The 19,706-nt window shown below is 46.6% G+C and overlaps 12 non-coding genes and 32 pseudogenes across 12 annotated transcripts; 15 read left to right on the plus strand and 29 right to left on the minus strand.

Annotated features, from left to right (window-relative positions):
- Positions 1–363: 363 nt before the first annotated feature.
- On the minus strand, positions 364–482 carry LOC148241783 (5S ribosomal RNA). Its single transcript, XR_015815779.1, has one exon. It is a non-coding gene; the product is annotated as a 5S ribosomal RNA (ribosomal RNA).
- A 563-nt stretch (positions 483–1,045) lies between these two features.
- Positions 1,046–1,164, minus strand: LOC148241784 (5S ribosomal RNA). The gene has a single exon (XR_015815369.1). It is a non-coding gene; the product is annotated as a 5S ribosomal RNA (ribosomal RNA).
- A 209-nt stretch (positions 1,165–1,373) lies between these two features.
- LOC148241785 (5S ribosomal RNA) lies at positions 1,374–1,492 on the minus strand (annotated as a pseudogene).
- Positions 1,493–2,038: 546 nt separating this feature from the next.
- Positions 2,039–2,157, minus strand: LOC148241786 (5S ribosomal RNA; annotated as a pseudogene).
- Positions 2,158–2,366: 209 nt separating this feature from the next.
- LOC148241787 (5S ribosomal RNA) lies at positions 2,367–2,485 on the minus strand. Its single transcript, XR_015814404.1, has one exon. It is a non-coding gene; the product is annotated as a 5S ribosomal RNA (ribosomal RNA).
- A 563-nt stretch (positions 2,486–3,048) lies between these two features.
- LOC148241788 (5S ribosomal RNA) lies at positions 3,049–3,167 on the minus strand (annotated as a pseudogene).
- A 209-nt stretch (positions 3,168–3,376) lies between these two features.
- LOC148241789 (5S ribosomal RNA) lies at positions 3,377–3,496 on the minus strand (annotated as a pseudogene).
- A 209-nt stretch (positions 3,497–3,705) lies between these two features.
- LOC148241790 (5S ribosomal RNA) lies at positions 3,706–3,825 on the minus strand (annotated as a pseudogene).
- A 209-nt stretch (positions 3,826–4,034) lies between these two features.
- Positions 4,035–4,153, minus strand: LOC148241791 (5S ribosomal RNA; annotated as a pseudogene).
- A 203-nt stretch (positions 4,154–4,356) lies between these two features.
- LOC148241792 (5S ribosomal RNA) lies at positions 4,357–4,475 on the minus strand (annotated as a pseudogene).
- A 205-nt stretch (positions 4,476–4,680) lies between these two features.
- Positions 4,681–4,799, minus strand: LOC148241793 (5S ribosomal RNA). Its single transcript, XR_015814432.1, has one exon. It is a non-coding gene; the product is annotated as a 5S ribosomal RNA (ribosomal RNA).
- Positions 4,800–5,360: 561 nt separating this feature from the next.
- Positions 5,361–5,479, minus strand: LOC148241794 (5S ribosomal RNA; annotated as a pseudogene).
- Positions 5,480–5,686: 207 nt separating this feature from the next.
- LOC148241795 (5S ribosomal RNA) lies at positions 5,687–5,805 on the minus strand (annotated as a pseudogene).
- A 206-nt stretch (positions 5,806–6,011) lies between these two features.
- LOC148241796 (5S ribosomal RNA) lies at positions 6,012–6,130 on the minus strand (annotated as a pseudogene).
- Positions 6,131–6,335: 205 nt separating this feature from the next.
- On the minus strand, positions 6,336–6,454 carry LOC148241797 (5S ribosomal RNA; annotated as a pseudogene).
- A 205-nt stretch (positions 6,455–6,659) lies between these two features.
- On the minus strand, positions 6,660–6,778 carry LOC148241798 (5S ribosomal RNA; annotated as a pseudogene).
- A 204-nt stretch (positions 6,779–6,982) lies between these two features.
- Positions 6,983–7,101, minus strand: LOC148241799 (5S ribosomal RNA; annotated as a pseudogene).
- A 6-nt stretch (positions 7,102–7,107) lies between these two features.
- On the minus strand, positions 7,108–7,225 carry LOC148241800 (5S ribosomal RNA; annotated as a pseudogene).
- Positions 7,226–7,468: 243 nt separating this feature from the next.
- Positions 7,469–7,587, minus strand: LOC148241801 (5S ribosomal RNA). The gene has a single exon (XR_015815027.1). It is a non-coding gene; the product is annotated as a 5S ribosomal RNA (ribosomal RNA).
- A 560-nt stretch (positions 7,588–8,147) lies between these two features.
- Positions 8,148–8,266, minus strand: LOC148241802 (5S ribosomal RNA). Its single transcript, XR_015814336.1, has one exon. It is a non-coding gene; the product is annotated as a 5S ribosomal RNA (ribosomal RNA).
- Positions 8,267–8,471: 205 nt separating this feature from the next.
- LOC148241803 (5S ribosomal RNA) lies at positions 8,472–8,589 on the minus strand (annotated as a pseudogene).
- A 574-nt stretch (positions 8,590–9,163) lies between these two features.
- Positions 9,164–9,282, minus strand: LOC148241804 (5S ribosomal RNA). Its single transcript, XR_015815898.1, has one exon. It is a non-coding gene; the product is annotated as a 5S ribosomal RNA (ribosomal RNA).
- Positions 9,283–9,901: 619 nt separating this feature from the next.
- LOC148241805 (5S ribosomal RNA) lies at positions 9,902–10,020 on the minus strand (annotated as a pseudogene).
- A 205-nt stretch (positions 10,021–10,225) lies between these two features.
- LOC148241806 (5S ribosomal RNA) lies at positions 10,226–10,344 on the minus strand (annotated as a pseudogene).
- Positions 10,345–10,907: 563 nt separating this feature from the next.
- LOC148241807 (5S ribosomal RNA) lies at positions 10,908–11,026 on the minus strand. Its single transcript, XR_015814696.1, has one exon. It is a non-coding gene; the product is annotated as a 5S ribosomal RNA (ribosomal RNA).
- Positions 11,027–11,232: 206 nt separating this feature from the next.
- On the minus strand, positions 11,233–11,351 carry LOC148241808 (5S ribosomal RNA; annotated as a pseudogene).
- A 205-nt stretch (positions 11,352–11,556) lies between these two features.
- LOC148241809 (5S ribosomal RNA) lies at positions 11,557–11,674 on the minus strand (annotated as a pseudogene).
- Positions 11,675–12,235: 561 nt separating this feature from the next.
- Positions 12,236–12,354, minus strand: LOC148241810 (5S ribosomal RNA). The gene has a single exon (XR_015815791.1). It is a non-coding gene; the product is annotated as a 5S ribosomal RNA (ribosomal RNA).
- A 205-nt stretch (positions 12,355–12,559) lies between these two features.
- On the minus strand, positions 12,560–12,678 carry LOC148241811 (5S ribosomal RNA; annotated as a pseudogene).
- Positions 12,679–13,308: 630 nt separating this feature from the next.
- LOC148241812 (5S ribosomal RNA) lies at positions 13,309–13,427 on the plus strand (annotated as a pseudogene).
- A 205-nt stretch (positions 13,428–13,632) lies between these two features.
- Positions 13,633–13,751, plus strand: LOC148241813 (5S ribosomal RNA; annotated as a pseudogene).
- Positions 13,752–13,986: 235 nt separating this feature from the next.
- LOC148241814 (5S ribosomal RNA) lies at positions 13,987–14,105 on the plus strand (annotated as a pseudogene).
- A 204-nt stretch (positions 14,106–14,309) lies between these two features.
- Positions 14,310–14,428, plus strand: LOC148241815 (5S ribosomal RNA). The gene has a single exon (XR_015814868.1). It is a non-coding gene; the product is annotated as a 5S ribosomal RNA (ribosomal RNA).
- Positions 14,429–14,957: 529 nt separating this feature from the next.
- On the plus strand, positions 14,958–15,076 carry LOC148241816 (5S ribosomal RNA; annotated as a pseudogene).
- A 205-nt stretch (positions 15,077–15,281) lies between these two features.
- LOC148241817 (5S ribosomal RNA) lies at positions 15,282–15,400 on the plus strand (annotated as a pseudogene).
- A 45-nt stretch (positions 15,401–15,445) lies between these two features.
- Positions 15,446–15,564, plus strand: LOC148241818 (5S ribosomal RNA; annotated as a pseudogene).
- A 204-nt stretch (positions 15,565–15,768) lies between these two features.
- Positions 15,769–15,887, plus strand: LOC148241819 (5S ribosomal RNA; annotated as a pseudogene).
- Positions 15,888–16,449: 562 nt separating this feature from the next.
- On the plus strand, positions 16,450–16,568 carry LOC148241820 (5S ribosomal RNA; annotated as a pseudogene).
- A 559-nt stretch (positions 16,569–17,127) lies between these two features.
- Positions 17,128–17,246, plus strand: LOC148241821 (5S ribosomal RNA; annotated as a pseudogene).
- A 205-nt stretch (positions 17,247–17,451) lies between these two features.
- Positions 17,452–17,570, plus strand: LOC148241822 (5S ribosomal RNA). The gene has a single exon (XR_015815530.1). It is a non-coding gene; the product is annotated as a 5S ribosomal RNA (ribosomal RNA).
- A 548-nt stretch (positions 17,571–18,118) lies between these two features.
- LOC148241823 (5S ribosomal RNA) lies at positions 18,119–18,236 on the plus strand (annotated as a pseudogene).
- Positions 18,237–18,440: 204 nt separating this feature from the next.
- LOC148241824 (5S ribosomal RNA) lies at positions 18,441–18,559 on the plus strand (annotated as a pseudogene).
- Positions 18,560–18,767: 208 nt separating this feature from the next.
- Positions 18,768–18,886, plus strand: LOC148241825 (5S ribosomal RNA; annotated as a pseudogene).
- Positions 18,887–19,448: 562 nt separating this feature from the next.
- Positions 19,449–19,567, plus strand: LOC148241826 (5S ribosomal RNA). The gene has a single exon (XR_015814800.1). It is a non-coding gene; the product is annotated as a 5S ribosomal RNA (ribosomal RNA).
- Positions 19,568–19,706: the final 139 nt, after the last annotated feature.

Here is a 19,706-nt window from a genome sequence, read left to right on the forward strand (position 1 = left end):
GGGAGGGGGGATGGGAGGAGAATGAGTGTGTGTATTTGCAGTGCAGAATGAAACATGAGGGATCATGCCAGCACTAATGCTACTCTCGCCCAAGCACCCTTAACCTGCGGACCTCTGATAGAATCCTTTGCATTGGTGCTGGTATGATTGCTCATGTTTCATTCTGCGCTGCAAATACATACACTTTTTCTCCCTCCATCCCCCCTCCCGTCATTTGTTTCCTTGTGCGTGCACTCTGCATCTCTCCTTCTAATTCTAATATCAATTAAAATGCCCCTGCTTCTTGACTCACATTTGCTTATAAACCAGCGGACCCTAGTTCCAGTCGCGCGTAACGTCGAACGACCCGTCTGAAAAAAAAATTTAGTGCGACACGAGGACTTCCCAAGAGGTCACCCATCCGAGTACTACTCTCGCCCAAGCACACTTAACTGCGGAGTTCTGATGGGATCCGGTGCATTAGTGCTGGTATGATCGCACCCGTTTAATTCCGCGCTGCAAATACATAAACTCCTTCTCCTTTCTTCCCCCTCCCGTCATTTGTTTCCTTGTGCGTGCGCACTACACCTCCCGTGCTCGTTCTAATATCAAGTAAAATGCTACGGTGCCGTGACTCAGATTTGTGAATAAACCTGAGGACCATAATTCAAGTCAAGCGTATCGTCGAAAAAATCATCTGCAAAAAAATGGGTGCAACACGAGGACTTCCTAAGAAAATTGGTGAAATATAAGGACTTCGCAGGAGTTCACCCATCCTAGTGCTAATCTCGCCCAAGCACCCTTAACCTGCGGAGTTCTGATAGAATCCATTGCATTGGTGCTGGTATGATTGCTCATGTTTCATTCTGCGCTGCAAATACATACACTTTTTCTCCCTCCATCCCCCCTCCCGTCATTTGTTTCCTTGTGCGTGCACTCTGCATCTCTCCTTCTCGTTCTAATATCAATTAAAATGCCCCTGCTTCTTGACTCACATTTGCGTATAAACAAGTGGACCCTAGTTCCAGTCGCGCGTAACGTCGAACGACCCGTCTGAAAAAAAAAATTAGTGCGACACGAGGACTTCCCAGGAGGACACCCATCCGAGTACTACTCTCGCCCAAGAACACTTAACTGCGGAGTTCTGATGGGATCCGGTGCATTAGTGCTGGTATGATCGCACCTGTTTAATTTCGCGCTGCAAATACATAAACTCCTTTTCCTTTCTTCCCCCTCCCGTCATTTGTTTTCTTGTGCGTGCGCACTGCACCTCTCGTTCTCGTTTAAATATCAAGTAAAATGCCACGGCGCCGTGACTCACATTTGCGAATAAATTTGCGAACCATAATTAAAGTCGCGCGTAATGTCGAACGGCACATCTGAAAAAAAGAAAATGGGTGCAACACGAGAACTTCCTAGGAGGTAACCCATCATTGTAGTACTCTCGCCGAAGCACACTTAACTGCAGAGTTCTGATGGGATCCGGTGCATTTGTGCTGGTATGATCGCACCCGTTTAATTCCGCGCTGCAAATACATAAACTCCTTCTCTTTTCTTCCCCCTCCCATCATTTGTTTCCTTGTGCGCGCGAACTGCACCTCCCGTGCTCGTTCTAATATCAAGTAAAATGCTACGGTGCCGTGACTCACATTTGCGAATAAACCTGAGGACCATAATTCAAGTCGCACGTATCGTCGAAAGAATCATCTGCAAAAAAATAGGTGCAACACGAGGACTTGCTAAGAAAATGGGTGAAATATAAGGACTTCGCCGGAGGTTACCCATCCTAGTGCTACTCTCACCCAAGCACCCTTAACTTGCGGAGTTCTGATAGAATCCGTTGCATTGGTGCTGGTATGATTGCTCATGTTTCATTCTGCGCTGCAAATACATACACTTTTTCTCCCTCCATCCCCCCTCCCGTCATTTATTTCCTTGTGCGTGCACTCTGCATCTCTCCTTCTCGTTCTAATATCTTCTTGACTCACATTTGCGTATAAACCAGTGGACCCTAGTTCCAGTCGCGCGTAACGTCGAACGACCCGTCTGGAAAAAAAAATTAGTGCGACACAAGGACTTCCCAGGAGGTCACCCATCCGAGTACAACTCTCGCCCAAGCACACTTAACTGCGGAGTTCTGATGGGATCCGGTGCATTAGTGCTAGTATGATCGCATCTGTTTAATTTCGCGCTACAAATACATAAATTCCTTCTCCTTTGTTCCCCCTCTCGTCATTTGTTTCCTTGTGCGTGAGCACTGCACCACTCGTTCTCGTTCTAATATCAAGTAAAATACCACGGCGCCGTGACTCATATTTGCGAATAAATCTGCGGATAATAATTAAAGTCGCGCGTAACATCGAACGACACATCTGAAAAAAAGAAAATGGGTGCAACACGAGAACTTCCCAGGAGGTCACCCATCCGAGTACTACTCTCGCCCAAACACACTTAACTGCGGAGTTCTGATGGGATCCGGTGCATTAGTGCTGGTATGATTGCACCCGTTTAATTCTGCGCTGCAAATACATAAACTCCTTCTCCTTTCTTCCCCCTCCCATCATTTGTTTCCTTGTGCGTGCGCACTGCACCTCCCGTGCTCGTTCTAATATCAAGTAAAATGTTACGGTGCCGTGACTCACATTTGCGAATAAACCTGAGGACCATAATTCAAGTCGCGCGTATCGTCGAAAGAATCATCTGCAAAAAAATAGGTGCAACACGAGGACTTCCTAAGAAAATTGGTGAAATATAAGGACTTCGCTGGAGGTCACCCATCCTAGTGCTAATCTCGCCCAAGCACCCTTAACCTGCGGAGTTCTGATAGAATCCGTTGCATTGGGGCTGTTATGATTGCTCATGTTTCATTCTGCGCTGCAAATACATAAACTTTTTCTCCCTCCATCCCCCCTCCCGTCATTTGTTTCCTTGTGCGTGCACTCTGCATCTCTCCTTCTCGTTCTAATATTAATTAAAATGCCCCTACTTCTTGACTCACATTTGCGTATAAACCAGCGGACCCTAGTTCCAGTCGCGCGTATCGTCGAACGACCCGTCTGAAAAAAAAATTTAGTGCAACACGAGGACTTCCCAGGAGGTCAACCATCTGAGTACTACTCTCGCCCAAGCACACTTAACTGCAGAGTTCTGATTGGATTCGGTGCATTAATGCTGGTATGATCGCACCTATTTAATTTCGCCCTGCAAATACATAAACTCCTTCCCCTTTCTTCCCCCTCCCGTCATTTGTTTCCTTGTGCATGCGCACTGCACCTCTCGTTCTCGTTTAAATATCAAGTAAAATGCCACGGCGCCATGACTCACATTTGCGAATAAATCTGCAGACCATAATTAAAGTCGCGCGTAACGTCGAACGGCACATCTGAAAAAAAGAAAATGGGAGTAACACGAGAACTTCCCAGGAGGTCACCCCATCCGAGTACTACTCTCGCCCAAGCACACTTAACTGCAGAGTTTTGATGGGATCCGGTGCATTAGTGCTTGTATGATTGCACCCGTTTAATTTCGTACTGCAAATACATAAACTCCTTCCCCTTTCTTCCCCCTCCCGTCATTTGTTTCCTTGTGCATGCGCACTGCACCTCTCGTTCTCGTTTAAATATCAAGTAAAATGCCACGGCGCCATGACTCACATTTGCGAATAAATCTGCAGACCATAATTAAAGTCGCGCGTAACGTCGAACGGCACATCTGAAAAAAAGAAAATGGGAGTAACACGAGAACTTCCCAGGAGGTCACCCCATCCGAGTACTACTCTCGCCCAAGCACACTTAACTGCAGAGTTTTGATGGGATCCGGTGCATTAGTGCTTGTATGATTGCACCCGTTTAATTTCGTGCTGCAAATACATAAACTCCTTCTCCATTCTTCCCCCTCCCGTCATTTGTTTCCTTGTGCGTGCGCATTGCATCTCCCGTGCTCGTTCTAATATCAAGTAAAATGCTACGGTGCCGTGACTCACATTTGCGAATAAACCTGAGGACCATAATTAAAGTCGCGCGTAACGTCGAACGGCACATCTGAAAAAAAGAAAATGGGTGCAACACGAGAACTTCCCTTGAGGTAACCCATCATTGTACTACTTTCGCAAAAGTACACTTAATTGCGGAGTTCTGATGGGATCCGGTGCATTTGTGCTGGTATGACCGCACCTGTTTAATTTCGTGCTGAAAATACATACACTCCTTCTTCCCTCCCCCCTCCCATCATTTGTTTCCTTGTGCGTTCACACTGCACCTCTCCTTCTCGTTCTAATATCGATTAAAATGCCCCAGATTCTTGACTAACATTTGCGTATAAACAAGCGGACCATATTTCCAGTCGCGCGTAACGTCGAACGACCCATCTGAAAAAAAATTGTTGCGATACGAGGACTTCCCAAGAGGTCACCCATCCGAGTACTACCATCGCCCAAGTACACTTACCTGTGGAGTTCTGATGGGATCCGGAGCTTTAGTGCTGGTATGATCGTACCTGTTTAATTTCGCGCTGCAAATACATACACTACTTCTCCTTTCTTCCCCCTCCCGTCATTTGTTTCCTTGTGCGTTCACACTTCACCTCTCATTCTCGTTCTAATATCGATTAAAATGCCCCTGCTTCTTGACTCACATTTGCGTATAAACCAGCGGACCCTAGTTCCAGTCGCGCGTAACTTCGAACGACCCGTATGAAAAAAAATTGGTGCGACACGAAGACTTCCCAGGAGGTCACCCATCCGAGTACTACTCTCGCCCAAGCACACTTAACTGCGGAGTTCTGATGGGATCCGGTGCATTAGTGCTGGTATGATCACACCCATTTAATTTTGCGCTGCAAATACATAAACTCCTTCTCCTTTCTTCCCCCTCCCGTCATTTGTTTCCTTGTGCGTGCGCATTGCATCTCCCGTGCTCGTTCTAATATCAAGTAAAATGCTACGGTGCCATAACTCACATTTGCGAATAAACCTGAGGACCATAATTCAAGTTGCGCGTAACGTCAAAAGAATCATCTGCAAAAAAATGGGTGCAATACGAGGACTTCCTAAGAAAATAAGTGAAATATAAGGACTTCGCATGAGGTCACCCATCCTAGTGCTACTCTCGCCCAAGCACCCTTAACTTGCAGAGTTCTGATAGAATCCGTTGCATTGGTGCTGGTATGATCGCTCATGTTTCATTCTGCGCTGTAAATACATACACTCTTTCTCCCTCCATCCCCTCTCCCGTTATTTGTTTCCTTGTGCGTGCACTCTGCATCTCTCCTTCTCGTTCTAATATCAAGTAAAATGCCCTAGCATCGTGACTCACCTTTGCGAATGAACCAGTGGTTTATAATTGCATTCGCACGTAACGTCGAACGACCCATCCGAAAAAAAATGGGTGCAACACGAGGACTTCCCAGGAGGTCACCAATCCGAGTACTACTCCCACCCAAGCACACTTAACTGCTGAGTTCTGATGGGATACGGTGCATTAGTGCTGGTATGATGGCACCTATTTAATTTCGCGCTGCAAATACGTACGCTCCTTCTCCTTTCTTCTCCTTCCCGTCATTTGTTTCCTTGTGCGTGTGCACTGCATCTCTCGTTCTCGTATAAATATCAAGTAAAATGCCACAGCGCAGTGACTCACATTTTTGAATAAATCTGCAGACTATAATTAAAGTCACGCGTAACGTCGAATGGCACATCTGAAAAAAAAAATGGGTGCAACACGAGAACTTCCCAGAAGGTAACCCATCCTTGTACTACTTTCGCCAAAGCACACTTAACTGCGGAGTTTTGATGGGATCCGGTGTATTTGTGCTGGTGTGATAGCACCTGTTTAATTTCGTGTTGAAAATACAAACACTCCTTCTCCTTCCCTCCCCCCTCCCATCATTTGTTTCCTTGTGCGTTCACACTGCACCTCTTTTTCTCGTTCTAATATCGATTAATATGCCCCTGCTTCTTGACTCACATTTGCGTATAAACAAGTGGACCATAGTTCCAGTTGCGCGTAACGTCGAACGACCCGTCTGAAAAAAAATTTGTGCGACACGAGAACTTCCCAGGAGGTCACCCATCCGAGTACTACTCTCGCCCAAGCACACTTAACTGCAGAGTTATGATGGGATCCGTTGCATTAGTGCTGGTATGCTAGCATCCATTTAATTTCGCGTTGCAAATACATAAACTCCTTCTCCTTTCTTACCCCTCCCGTCATTTGTTTCCTTGTGCATGCACACTGCACCTCCCGTGCTCGTTTTAATATCAAGTAAAATGCTACGACGCCGTGACTCACATTTGCGAATAAACCTGAGGACCAAAATTCAAGTCGCGCATAACGTCTAAAGAATCATCTGCAAAAAAATGGGTGCAACACGAGTACTTCCCAAGTGGTCACCCATCCGAGTACTACTCTCGCCCAAGCACACATAACTGCGGAGTTATGATGGGATCGGTTGCATTAGTGCTGGTATGATCGCACCTGTTTAATTTCGCGCTGCAAATACATAAACTCCTTCTCCTTTCTTCCCCCTCCCGTCATTTGTTTCCTTGTGCGTGCACTCTGCATCTTTCTTTCTCGTTCTAATATCAAGTAATATGCCCCGGCACCGTGACTCACCTTTGGAAATGAACCAGTGGTTTATAATTCCATTCGCGCGTAACGTCGAACAACCCATCCGAAAAAAAATAGGTGCACCACGAGGGCTTCCCAAGTGGTCACCCATCCGAGTACTACTCTCGCCCAAGCACACTTAATTACGGAGTTCTGATGGGATTTGGAGCTTTAGTGCTGGTATGATCGCACCTATTTAATTTCGCACTGCAAATACAAACACTCATTCTCCTTTCTTCCCCCTCCCGTCATTTGTTTCCTTGTGCGTTCACACTTCACCTCTCATTCTCGTTCTAATATCGATTAAAATGTCCCTGCTTATTGACTCACATTAGCGTATAAACCAGCGGACCCTAGTTCCAGACGCGCGTAACGTCGAACGACCCGTCTGAAAAAAATTGGTGCGACACGAGGACTTCCTAGGAGGTCACCCATCCGAGTAATAATCTCGCCCAAGCACACTTCACTACGGAGTTCTGATGGGATCCGGTGCATTAGTGCTGGTGTGATCGCACCTGTTTAATTGTTGCGATACGAGGACTTCCCAAGAGGTCACCCATCCGAGTACTACTCTCGCCCAAGTACACTTAACTGCAGAGTTCTGATGGGATCCAGTGCATTATTGCTGGTATGATGCCACTTGTTTAATTTTGCGCTTCAAATACATACACTCCTTCTCTTTTCTTCCCCTTCCCGTCATTTGTTTCCTTGTGCGTGCGCACTGCACCTCCCGTACTCGTTCTAATATCAAGTAAAATGCCACGGTGCCGTGACTCACATTTGCAAATAAACCTGCGGACCATAAATCAAGTCGCGCGTAACGTCGAAAGAATCCTCTGCAAAAAGATGGTTGCAACACGAGCACCTCTCCGTCTGAAAAAAAATTGGTGCGACACGAGGACTTCCTAGGAGGTCACCCATCCGAGTACTACTCTCGCCCAAGCACAATTAACTGCGGAGTTCTGATGGGATCCGGTGCATTAGTGCTGGTATGATCGCACCTGTTAAATTTTGCGCTGCAAATACATACACTCATTCTCTTTTCTTCCCCCTCCCGTCATTTGTTTGCTTGTGCGTGCGCACTGCACCTCCCGTACTCGTTCTAATATCAAGTAAAATGCCACGGCGCCGTGACTCACATTTGCAAATAAACCTGCGGACCATAAATCAAGTCGCGCGTAACGTCGAAAGAATCCTCTGCAAAAAGATGGTTGCAACACGAGGACCTCCCAAAAAAATGGGTGAAATATAAGGACTTCGCAGGAGGTCACCCATCCGTGTACTTTTCTCGCCCAAGCACCCTTAACTGCGGAGTTCTGATAGAATCCGTTGCATTAGTGCTGGTATGATCCCTCATGTTTCATTCTGCACTGCAAATACATACACTCTTTCTCCTCCCATCCTCCCTCCCGTCATTTGTTTCCTTTTGCGTGCACTCTGCATCTCTCTTTCTCGTCCTAATATCAAGTAATATGCCCCGGCACCGTGACTCACCTTTGCAAATGAACCTGCGGTTTATAATTCCATTCGAGCGTAACGTCGAACAACCCATCCGAAAAAAAATAGGTGCAACACGAGGGCTTCCCAGGTGGACACCCATCCAAGTACTACTCTCGCCCAAGCACACTTAGCTGCGGAGTTCTGATGGGATCCGGAGCTTTAGTGCTGGTTTGATCGCACCTGTTTAATTTCGCGCTGCAAATACATACACTCCTTCTCCTTTCTTCCCCCTCCCGTCATTTGTTTCCTTGTGCGTTCACACTTTACCTCTCATTCTCGTTCTAATTTCGATTAAAATGCCCATACTTCTCGACTCACATTTGCGTATAAACCAGCGGACCCTAGTTCCAGACGCGCGTAACGTCGAACGACCCGTCTGAAAAAAAATTGGTGCGAGACGAGGACTTCCCAGGAGGTCAACCATCCGAGTACTAATCCCGCCACACACACTTAACTGCGGAGTTCTAATGGGATCTAGGGCTTTAGTGCTGGTATGATCGCACCTGTTTAGTTTCGCGCTGCAAATACATACACTCCTTCTCCTTTCTTCCCCCTCCCGTCATTTGTTTCCCTGTGCGTTCACACTTCACCTCTCATTATCGTTCTAATTTCGGTTAAAATGCCCCTGCTTCTTGACTCACATTTGCGTATAAACCAGCGGACCCTAGTTCCAAACGAGCGTAACGTCGAACGACCCGTCTGAAAAAAAAATTGGTGCGACACGAGGACTTCACAAGAAAATAGGTGTAATATAAGGACTTCGTAGGAGGTAACCCATGCTAGTACTACTCTCGCCCAAGCACCCTCGCCCAAGCACCCTTTCCTACGGAGTTCTGATAGAATCTGTTGCATTAGTGCTGGTATGATCGCACCTGTTTCATTTCGTGCTGAAAATACATACACTCCTTCTCCTTCCCTCCCCCTCCCATAATTTGTTTCCTTGTGCGTTCACACTGCACCTCTCCTTCTCGTTCTAATATCGATTAAAATGCCCCTTCTTTTTTACTCACATTTGCGTATAAACCAGCGGACCCTAGTTCAAGTCGCGCGTAACGTCGAACGACCCGTCTAAAAAAAAATTGGTGCGACACGAGGACTTCCCAGGAGGTCACCCATCCGAGTACTACTCTCGCCCAAGCACATTTAACTGCGGAGTTCTGATGGGATCCGGTGCATTAATGCTGGTATGATCGCACCTGTTTAATTTCGCGCTGCAAATACATACACTCCTTCTCTTTTCTTCCCCCTCCCGTCATTTGTTTCCTTGTGCGTGCGCACTGCACCTCCCGTACTCGTTCTAATATCAAGTAAAATGCCACGGCGCCGTGACTCACATTTGCGAATAAACCTGCGGACCATAAATCAAGTCGCGTGTATCGTCGTGGCTCACATTTGCGAATAAACCTGCGGACCATAAATCAAGTCGCGTGTATCGTCGAAAGAATCATCTGCAAAAAAATAGGTACAACACGAGGACTTCCTAAGAAAATGGGTGAAATATAAGAACTTCGCAGGAAGTCACCCATCCTAGTGCTACTCTCACCCAAGCACCCTTAACTTGCGGAGATCTGATAGAATCCGTTGCACTAGTGCTGGTATGATCCCTCATGTTTCATTCTGCACTGCAAATACATACACTCTTTCTCCTCCCATCCCCCCTCCCGTCATTTGTTTCCTTGTGCGTGCACTCTGCATCTCTCTTTCTCGTCCTAATATCAAGTAATATGCCCCGGCACCGTGACTCACCTTTGCAAATGAACCAGTGGTTTATAATTCCATTCGCGCGTAACGTCGAACAACCCATCCGAAAAAAAAAATAGGTGCAACACGAGGGCTTCTCAGGTGGTGACCCATCCGAGTACTACTCTCGCCCAAGCACACTTAACTGCGGAGTTCTAATGGGATCCGGACCTTTAGTGCTGGTATGATCGCACCTGTTTAATTTCGTGCTGCAAATACATACACTCCTTCTCATTTCTTCCCCCTCCCGTCATTTGTTTCCTTGCGCGTTCACACTTCACCTCTCATTCTCGTTCTAATATCGATTAAAATGCCCCTGCTTCCGGACTCACATTTGCGTATAAACCAGCGGACCCTAGTTCCAGACGCGAGTAATGTCGAACGACCCGTTTGAAAAAAAATTGGTGCGACACGAGGACGTCCCAGGAGGTCACCCATCCGAGTACTAATCTCGCCCAAACAGACTTCACTGCGGAGTTCTAATGGGATCCGGTGCATTAGTGCTGGTATGATCGCACCTGTTTAATTTTGCGCTGCAAATACATAAACTCATTCTCCTTTCTTCCCCCTCCCGTCATTTGTTTCCTTGTGCGTGCGCACTGCACCTCCCGTTCTCGTTCTAATATCAAGTAAAATGCTACAGCGCCGTGACTCACATTTGCGAATAAACCTGAGGACCATAATTCAAGTCGCGCGTAACGTCGAAAAAATCATCTGCAAAAAAATGGGTGCAACACGAGGACTGCACAAGAAAATGGGTGAAATATAAGGACTTCGCAGGAGGTAACCCATGCAAGTACTACTCTCGCCCAAGCACCCTTACCTACGGAGTTCTGATAGAATCCGTTGCATTAGTGCTGGTATGATCACACCTGTTTCATTTCGTGCTGAAAATACATACACTCCTTCTCCTTTCTTCCCCCTCCCGTCATTTGTTTCCTTGTGCGTGCGCACTGCACCTCTCGTTCTCGTTCAAATATCTAGTAAAATGCCACGGCGCCGTGACTCACATTTGCGAATAAATCTGTGGACCATAATTAAAGTCGCGCGTAACGTCGAACGGCACATCTGAAAAAAAGAAAATGGGTGCAACACGAGAACTTCCCAGGAGGTCACCCATCCGAGTACTACTCTCGCCCAAGCACACTTAGCTGCAGAGTTCTGATGGGATCCGACGCATTAGTGCTGGTATGATCGCACCCCTTCCATTCCGCGTTGCAAATATATAAACTCTTTCTCCTTTCTTCCCCCTCCCGTCATTTGTTTCCTTGTGCATGCGCACTTAATCTCTCGTTCTCGTTCAAATATCAAGAAAAATGCCACGGCGCCGTAACTCACATTTGCGAATAAATCTGCGGACCATAATTAAAGTCGCGCGTAACGTCGAACGGCACATCTGAAAAAAAAATGGGTGCAACATGAGAACTTCCCAGGAGGTAACCCATCATTGTACTACTCTCGCCAAAGCACACTTAACTGCGGAGTTCTGATGGGATCCGGTGCATTTGTGCTGGTGTGACCGCACCTGTTTAATTTCGTGCTGAAAATACATACACTCCTTCTTCCCTCCCGCCCTCCCATCATTTGTTTCCTTTTGCGTTCACATTGCACCTCTCTTTCTCGTTCTAATATCGATTAAAATGCCCCTGATTCTTGACTCACATTTGCCTATAAACCAGCGGACCATAGTTCCAGTCGCGCGTAATGTCGAACGACCTATCTGAAAAAAAAATTGTTGCGATACGAGGACTTCTCAAGAGGTCACCCATCCGAGTACTACTCTCGCCCAAGCACACTTAAGTGCAGAGTTCTGATGGGATCCAGTGCATTAGTGCTAGTATGATGCCACTTGTTTAATTTTGCGCTTCATATACATACACTCCTTCTCTTTTCTTCCTCCTCCCGTCATTTGTTTCCTTGTGCGTGCGCACTGCACCTCCCGCACTCGTTATAATATCAAGTAAAATGCCACAACACCGTGACCCAAATTTGCGAATAAACCTGCAGACCATAAATCAAGTCGCGCGTAACGTCGAAAGAATCATCTGCAAAAAGATGGGTGCAACACGAGGACCTCCCAAGAAAATGGGTGCAACACGAGGACTTCCCAAGTGGTCACCCATCCGAAGTACTACTCTCGCCCAAGCACCCTTAACTGTGGAGTTCTGATAGAATCCGTTGCATTAGTGCTGGTATGATACCTCATGTTTCATTCTACACTACAAATACATACACTCTTTCTCCTTCCATCCCTCCTCCCGTCATTTGTTTCCTTGTGCGTGCTCTTTTCATCTCTCTTTCTCGTTCTAATATCAAGTAATATGCCCCGGCACCGTGACTCACCTTTGCAAATGAACCAGCGGTTTATAATTCCATTCGCGCGTAACATCGAACAACCCATCCGAAAAAAATAGGTGCAACACGAGGGCTTCCCAAGTGGTCACCCATCCGAGTACTACCCTCGCCCAAGCACACTTAACTTCGGGGTTCTGATGGGATCCGGAGCTTTAGTGCTGGTATGATCGCACCTGTTTAATTTCGCGCTACAAATACATACACTCCTTCTCCATTATTCCCCCTCCCGTCATTTGTTTCCTTGTGCGTTCACACTTCACCTCTCATTCTCGTTCTAATATCGATTAAAATGCCCCTGCTTCTTGACTCACATTTGCGTATAAACCAGCGGACCCTAGTTCCAGACGCGCGTAATGTCGAACGACCCGTCTGAAAAAAAATTGGTGCGACACGAGGACTTCCCAGGAGGTCACCCATCCGAGTACTAATCTCACCCAAGCACACTTCACTGCGGAGTTCTGATGGGATCCGGTGCATTAGTGGTGGTATGATCGCACCTCTTTAATTTTGCGCTACAAATACATAAACTCATTCCCCTTTCTTCCCCCTCCCGTCATTTGTTTCCTTGTGCGTGCGCACTGCACCTCCCGTTCTCGTTCTAATATCAAGTAAAATGCTACAGTGCCGTGACTCACATTTGCGAGTAAACCTGAGGACCATAATACAAGTCGCGCGTAACGTCGAAAGAATCATCTGCAAAAAAATGGGTGCAACACGAGAACTTCCTAAGAAAATGGGTGAAAAAGTGTATGTATTTGAAGCGCAGAATGAAACATGAGCAATCATACCAGCACTAATGCAACGGATTCTATCAGAACTCCGCAAGTTAAGGGTGTTTGGGCGAAAGTAGCACTAGGATGGGTGACCTCCTGCGAAGTCCTTATATTTCACCCATTTTCTTAGGAAGTTCTCGTGTTGCACCCATTTTTTTGCAGATGATTCTTTCGACGATACGCGCGACTTGAATTATGGTCCTCAGGTTTATTTGCAAATGTGAGTCACGGCACCGTAGCATTTTACTTGATATTAGAATGAACACGGGAGGTGCAGCGCGCACGCACAAGGAAACAAATGACGGGAGGGGGAAGAAAGGAAAAGGAGTTTATGTATTTGCAGCGCTGAATTAAACAGGTGCGATCATACCAACACTAATGCATCGGATCCCATCAGAACTCTGCAGTTAAGTGTGCTTGGGCGAGAGTAGTACTCGGATGGGTGACCTCCTAGGAAGTCCTCGTGTCACACCAATTTTTTTTCAGACGGGTCGTTCGACGTTACGCGCGACTGGAACTAGGGTCCGCTGGTTTATAGGCAAATGTGAGTAAAGAAGCAGGGGCATTTTAATTGATATTAGAACGAGAAGGAGAGGTGAAGTGTGAACGCACAAGAAAACAAATGACGGGAGGGGGAAGAAAGGAGAAGGAGTTTATGTATTTGTTGCGTTGAATTAAATGGGTGTGATCATACCAGCACTAATGCAGCGGATCCCATCAGAACTCCGCAGTTAAGTGTGCTTGGGCGAGAGTAGTACTAGCGTGGGTTACCTCCTACGAAGTCCTTATATTTCACTCATTTTCTTGTGAAGTCCTCGTGTTGCACCTATTTTTTTGCAGATGATTCTTTCGACGTTACGCGCGACTTGAATTATGGTCCTCAAGTTTATTCGCAAATGTGAGTCACGACGCTGTAGCATTTTACTTGATATTAGAACGAGAACGGGAGGTGTAGTGCGCAAGCACAAAGAAACAAATGACGGGAGGGGGAAGAAAGGGGAAAGAGTTTATGTATTTGCAGCACAAAATTAAACAGGTGCGATCATACCAGCACTAATGCACCGGATCCCATCAGAACTCCGCAGTGAAGTGTGTTTTGGCGAGATTAGTACTCGGATGGGTGACCTCCTGGGAAGTCCTCGTGTCGCACCAATTTTTTTTCAGACGGGTCGTTCGACGTTACGCGCGTCTGGAACTAGGGTCCGCTGGTTTATACACAAATGTGAGTCAAGAAGTAGGGGCATTTGAATCGATATTAGAACGAGAATGAGAGGTGAAGTGTGAACGCACAAGGAAACAAATGACGGGAGGGGGAAGAAAGGAAAGGAGTTTATGTATTTGCAGCGTTGAATTAAACGGGTGCGATCATACCAGCACTAATGCACCGGATCCCATCAGAACTCCGCAGTTAAGTGTGCTTGGGCGAGAGTAGTACTCGGATGGGTGACCTCCTGGGAAGTCCTCGTGTCGCACCAATTTTTTTTCAGACGGGTCGTTCGACGTTACGCGCGACTGGAACTAGGGTCCGCTGGTTTATACGCAAATGTGAGTCAAGAAGCAGGGGCATTTAAATCGATATTAGAACGAGAAGGAGAGGTGCAGTGTGAACGCACAAGGAAACAAATGACGGGAGGGGAAAGAAAGGAGAAGGAGTTTATGTATTTGCAATGCGAAATTAATCAGGTGCGATCATACTTGCACTAATGCAACATATCCCATCATGACTCCGCAGTTAAGTGTGCTTGGTCGAGAGTAGTACTCGGATAGGTGGCCACTTGTTAAGTCCTCGTGTTGCACCCATTTTTTTGCAGATGATTCTTTCGACGTTACGCGCGACTTGAATTATGGTCCTCAGGTTTATTCGCAAATGTGAGTCACGGCGTTGTAGCATTTTACTTGATATTAGAACGAGAACGGGAGGTGCAGTGCACACGCACAAGGAAACAAATGACGGGAGGGGGAAGAAAGGGGAATGAATTTATGTATTTGCAGCGCAAAATTAAAGAGGTGCGATCATACCAGCATTAATGCACCGGATCCCATCAGAACTCCGCAGTGAAGTGTGATTGGGCGAGATTAACACTCGGATGGGTGACCTCCTGGGAAGTCCTCGTGTCGCATTAATTTTTTTTCAAACGGGTCGTTCGACGTTACGCGCGTCTGGAACTAGGGTCCGCTGGTTTATACGCAAATGTGAGTCAAGAAGCAGGGGCATTTTAATTGATATTAGAACGAGAATGAGAGGTGAAGTGTGAACGCACAAGGAAACAAATGACGGGAGGGGAAAGAAAGGAGATGGAGTGTATGTCTTTGCAGCGCGAAATTAAACAGGTGCGATCATACCAACACTAAAGCTCCGCATCCCATCAGAGCTCCGCAGTTAAGTGTGCTTGGGCGAGAGTAGTACTCGGATGGGTGACCACTTGGGAAGCCCTCGTGTTGCACCTATTTTTTTTCAGATGGGTTGTATGTATTTTCAGCACAAAATTAAACAGGTGCTATCACACCAGCACAAATATACCGGATCCCATCAGAACTCCGCAGTTAAGTGTGCTTTGGCGAAAGTAGTACAAGGATGGGTTACCTCCTGGGAAGTTCTCGTGTTGCACCCATTTTTTTTTTCAGATGTGCCATTCAACGTTACGCATGACTTTAATAATAGTCCGCAGATTTATTCGAAAATGTGAGTCACTGCGCCGTGGCATTTTACTTGATATTTATACGAGAACGAGAGGTGCAGTGTACACGCACAAGGAAACAAATGACGGGAAGGGGAAGAAAGAAGGAGTGTATGTATTTGCAGCGCGAAATTAAATAGGTGCCATCATACCAGCACTAATGCACCGTATCCCATCAGAACTTTGTAGTTAAGTGTGCTTGGGGGGGAGTAGTACTCGGATTGGTGACCTCCTGGGAAGTCCTTGTGTTGCACCCATTTTTTTTCGGATGGATCGTTCGACATTACGCGCGAATGCAATTATAAACCGCTGGTTCATTCGCAAAGGTGAGTCACGATGCCAGGGCATTTTACTTGATATTAGAACAAGAAGGAGAGATGCAGAGTGCACGCACAAGGAAACAAATGACGGGAGAGGGGATTGAGGGAGAAAGAGTGTATGTATTTGCAGCGCAGAATGAAACATGAGCGATCATACCAGCACCAATGCAACGGAGTCTATCAGAACTCCGCAAGTTAAGGGTGCTTGGGCGAGAGTAGCACTAGAATGGGTGACCTCATGCGAAGTCCTTATATTAAAACCTATTTTCTTAGGAAGTCCTCGTGTTGCACCCTTTTTTTTGTACATGATTCTTTCGACGTTACGCGCGACTTGAATTATGGTCCTCAGGTTTATTCGCCAATGTGAGTCACGGCACCGTAGCATTTTACTTGATATTAGAACGAGCACGGGAGGTGCAGTGCGCACGCACAAGGAAACAAATGACGGGAGGGGGAAGAAAGGAGAAAGAGTTTATGTATTTACAGCGCGAAATTAAACGGGTGCGATCATACCAGCACTAATGCACCGGATCCCATCAGAACTCTGCAGTTAAGTGTGTTTAGGCGAGAGTAGTACTCGGATGGGTGACCTCCTGGGAAGTCCTCGTGTCGCACCAATTTTTTTTCAGACGGGTCGTTCGACGTTACGCGCGACTGGAACTAGGGTCCGCTGGTTTATACACAAATGTGAGTCAAGAAGCAGGGACATTTTAATCGATATTAGAACGAGAAGAAGAGGTGCAGTGTGAATGCACAAGGAAACAATTGATGGGAGGGGGAGGGAAGGAGAAGGAGTGTATGTATTTTCAGCAGGAAATGAAACAGGTGCGATCATACCAGCACCAATGCAACGGATTCTATCAGAACTCCGTAGGTAAGGGTGCTTTGGCGAGAGTAGTACTAGCATGGGTTACCTCCTGCGAAGTCCTTATATTTCACCCATTTTCTTGTGAAGTCCTCATGCTGCACCCATTTTTTCGCAAATGATTCTTTCGACGTTACGCGCGACTTAAATTATGGTCCTCAGGTTTATTCGCAAATGTGAGTTACGGCGCTGTAGCATTTTACTTGATATTAGAACGAGAACGAGAGGTGCAGTGCGCACGCACAAGGAAACAAATGACGGGAGGGGGAAGAAAGGGGAATGAGTTTATGTATTTGCAGCGCAAAATTAAACAGGTGCGATCATACTAGCACTAATGCACCGGATCCCATCAGAACTCCACAGTGAAGTGTGCTTGGGCGAGATTAGTACTCGGATGGGTGACCTCCTGGGAAGTCCTCGGGTCGCACCAATTTTTTTTCAGACGGGTCGTTTGACGTTACGCTCGTCTGGAACTAGGGTCTGCTGGTTTATACGCAAATGTGAGTCAAGAAGCAGGGGCATTTTAATCGATATTAGAACGAGAATGAGACGTGAAGTGTGAACGCACAAGGAAACAAATGACGGGAGGGGGAAGAAAGGAGAAGGAGTGTATGTATTTGCAGCGCGAAATTAAACAGGTGCGATCATACCAGCACTAAAGCTCCGGATCCCATCAGAACTCCACAGTTATGTGTGCTTGGGCGAGGGTAGTACTCGGATGGGTGACCACTTGGGAAGCCCTCGTGTTGCACCTATTTTTTTTCGGATGGGTTGTTCGACGTTACGCACGAATGGAATTATAAACCGCTGGTTCATTTGCAAAGGTGAGTCACGGTGCCGGGGCATATTACTTGATATTAGAACGAGAAAGAGAGATGCAGAGTGCACGCACAAGGAAACAAATGACGGAAGGGGGGATGGGAGGAGAAAGAGTGTATGTATTTGCAGTGCAGAATGAAACATGAGGGATCATACCAGCACTAATGCAACGGATTCTATCAGAACTCCGCAGTTAAGGGTGCTTGGGCGAGAAAAGTACTCGGATGGGTGACCTCCTGCGAAGTCCTTATATTTCACCCATTTTCTTGGGAGGTCCTCGTGTTGCACCCATCTTTTTGCAGATGATTCTTACGACGTTACGCGCGACTTGATTTATGGTCCGCATGTTTATTCGCAAATGTGAGTCACGGCGCCGTGACATTTTACTTGATATTAGAACGAGTACGGAAGGCACAAGGAAACAAATGACGAGAGGAGGAAGAAAAGAGAAGGAGTGTATGTATTTGAAGCGCAAATTTAATCAAGTGGCATCATACCACCACTAATGCACTGGATCCCATCAGAACTCTGCAGTTAAGTGTGCTTGGGCGAGAGTAGTACTCGGATGGGTGACCTCTTGGGAAGTCCTCGTATCGCAACAATTTTTTTTCAGATGAGTCGTTCGACGTTACGCGCGACTGGAACTATGGTCCGCTGGTTTATACGCAAATGTGAGTCAAGAATCAGGGGCATTTTAATCGATATTAGAACGAGAAGGAGAGGTGCAGTGTGAACGCACAAGGAAACAAATGATGGGAGGGGGGGAGGGAAGAAGGAGTGTATGTATTTTCAGCACAAAATTAAACAGGTGCGGTCACACCAGCACAAATGCACCGGATCCCATCAGAACTCCGCAGTTAAGTGTGCTTTGGCGAAAGTAGTACAATGATGGGTTTCCTCCTGGGAAGTTCTCGTGTTGCACCCATTTTCTTTTTGCAGATGTGCCGTTCGACCTTACGCACGACTTTACTTATGGTCCGCAGATTTATTCGCAAATGTGAGTCACGGCGCCGTGGCATTTTACTTGATATTTGAGCGAGAACGAGAGGTGCAGTGCGCACGTACAAGGAAACAAATGACGGGAGGGGGAAGAAAGGAGAAGGAGTTTATGTATTTGCAGCGCGAAATTAAACAGGTGCGATCATACCAGCACTAATGCACCGGATCCCATCAGAACTCCGCAGTTAAGTGTGCTTGGGCGAGAGTAGTACTCGAATGGGTTACGTCTTGGGAAGTCCTCGTGTCGCACTAATTTTTTTTTCAGACGGGTCGTTCGAGGTTACGCGCGACTGGAACAAGGGTCCACTGGTTTATACGCAAATGTGAGTCAAGAAGCAGGGGCATTTTATTCGATATTAGAACGAGAAAGAGAGATGCAGAGTGCACGCACAAGGAAACAAATGACGGGAGGGGGGATGGAGGGAGAAAAAGTATATGTATTTGCAGCGCAGAATGAAACATGAACAATCATACCAGCACCAATGCAACGGATTCTATCAGAACTCCGCAAGTTAAAGGTGCATTGGCGAGAGTAGCACTAGGATGGGTGACTTCCTGCGAAGTCCTTATATTTCACCCATTTTCTTAGGAAGTCCTCGTGTTGCACCCATTTTTTTGCAGATGATTCTTTCGACGATACGCGCGACTTGAATTATAGTCCTCAGGTTTATTCGCAAATGTGAGTCATGGCACCGTAGCATTTTACTTGATATTAGAACGAGCACGCGAGGTGCAGTGCGCACGCAAAAGGAAACAAATGACGGGAGGGGGAAGAAAGGAGAAGGAGTTTATGTATTTGCAGCGTGGAATTAGATGGGTGCGATCATACCACCATTAATACACCGGATCCCATCAGAACTCCGCAGTTAAGTGTGCTTGGGCGAGAGTAGTACTCGGATGGGTGACCTCCTGGGAAGTCCTCGTGTCGCACCAATTTTTTTTCAGACTAGTCGTTCGACGTTACGCGCGACTGGAACTAGGGTCCGCTGGTTTATACGCAAATGTGAGTCAAGAAACATGGGCATTTTAATCGATATTAGAACGAGAAGGAGAGGTGCAGTGTGAACACATAA

Source organism: Carica papaya, chromosome 8, assembly GCF_054855325.1.
Source record: "Carica papaya isolate Zhongbai chromosome 8, ASM5485532v1, whole genome shotgun sequence".
In the NCBI taxonomy this organism is placed as follows: domain Eukaryota; kingdom Viridiplantae; phylum Streptophyta; class Magnoliopsida; order Brassicales; family Caricaceae; genus Carica; species Carica papaya.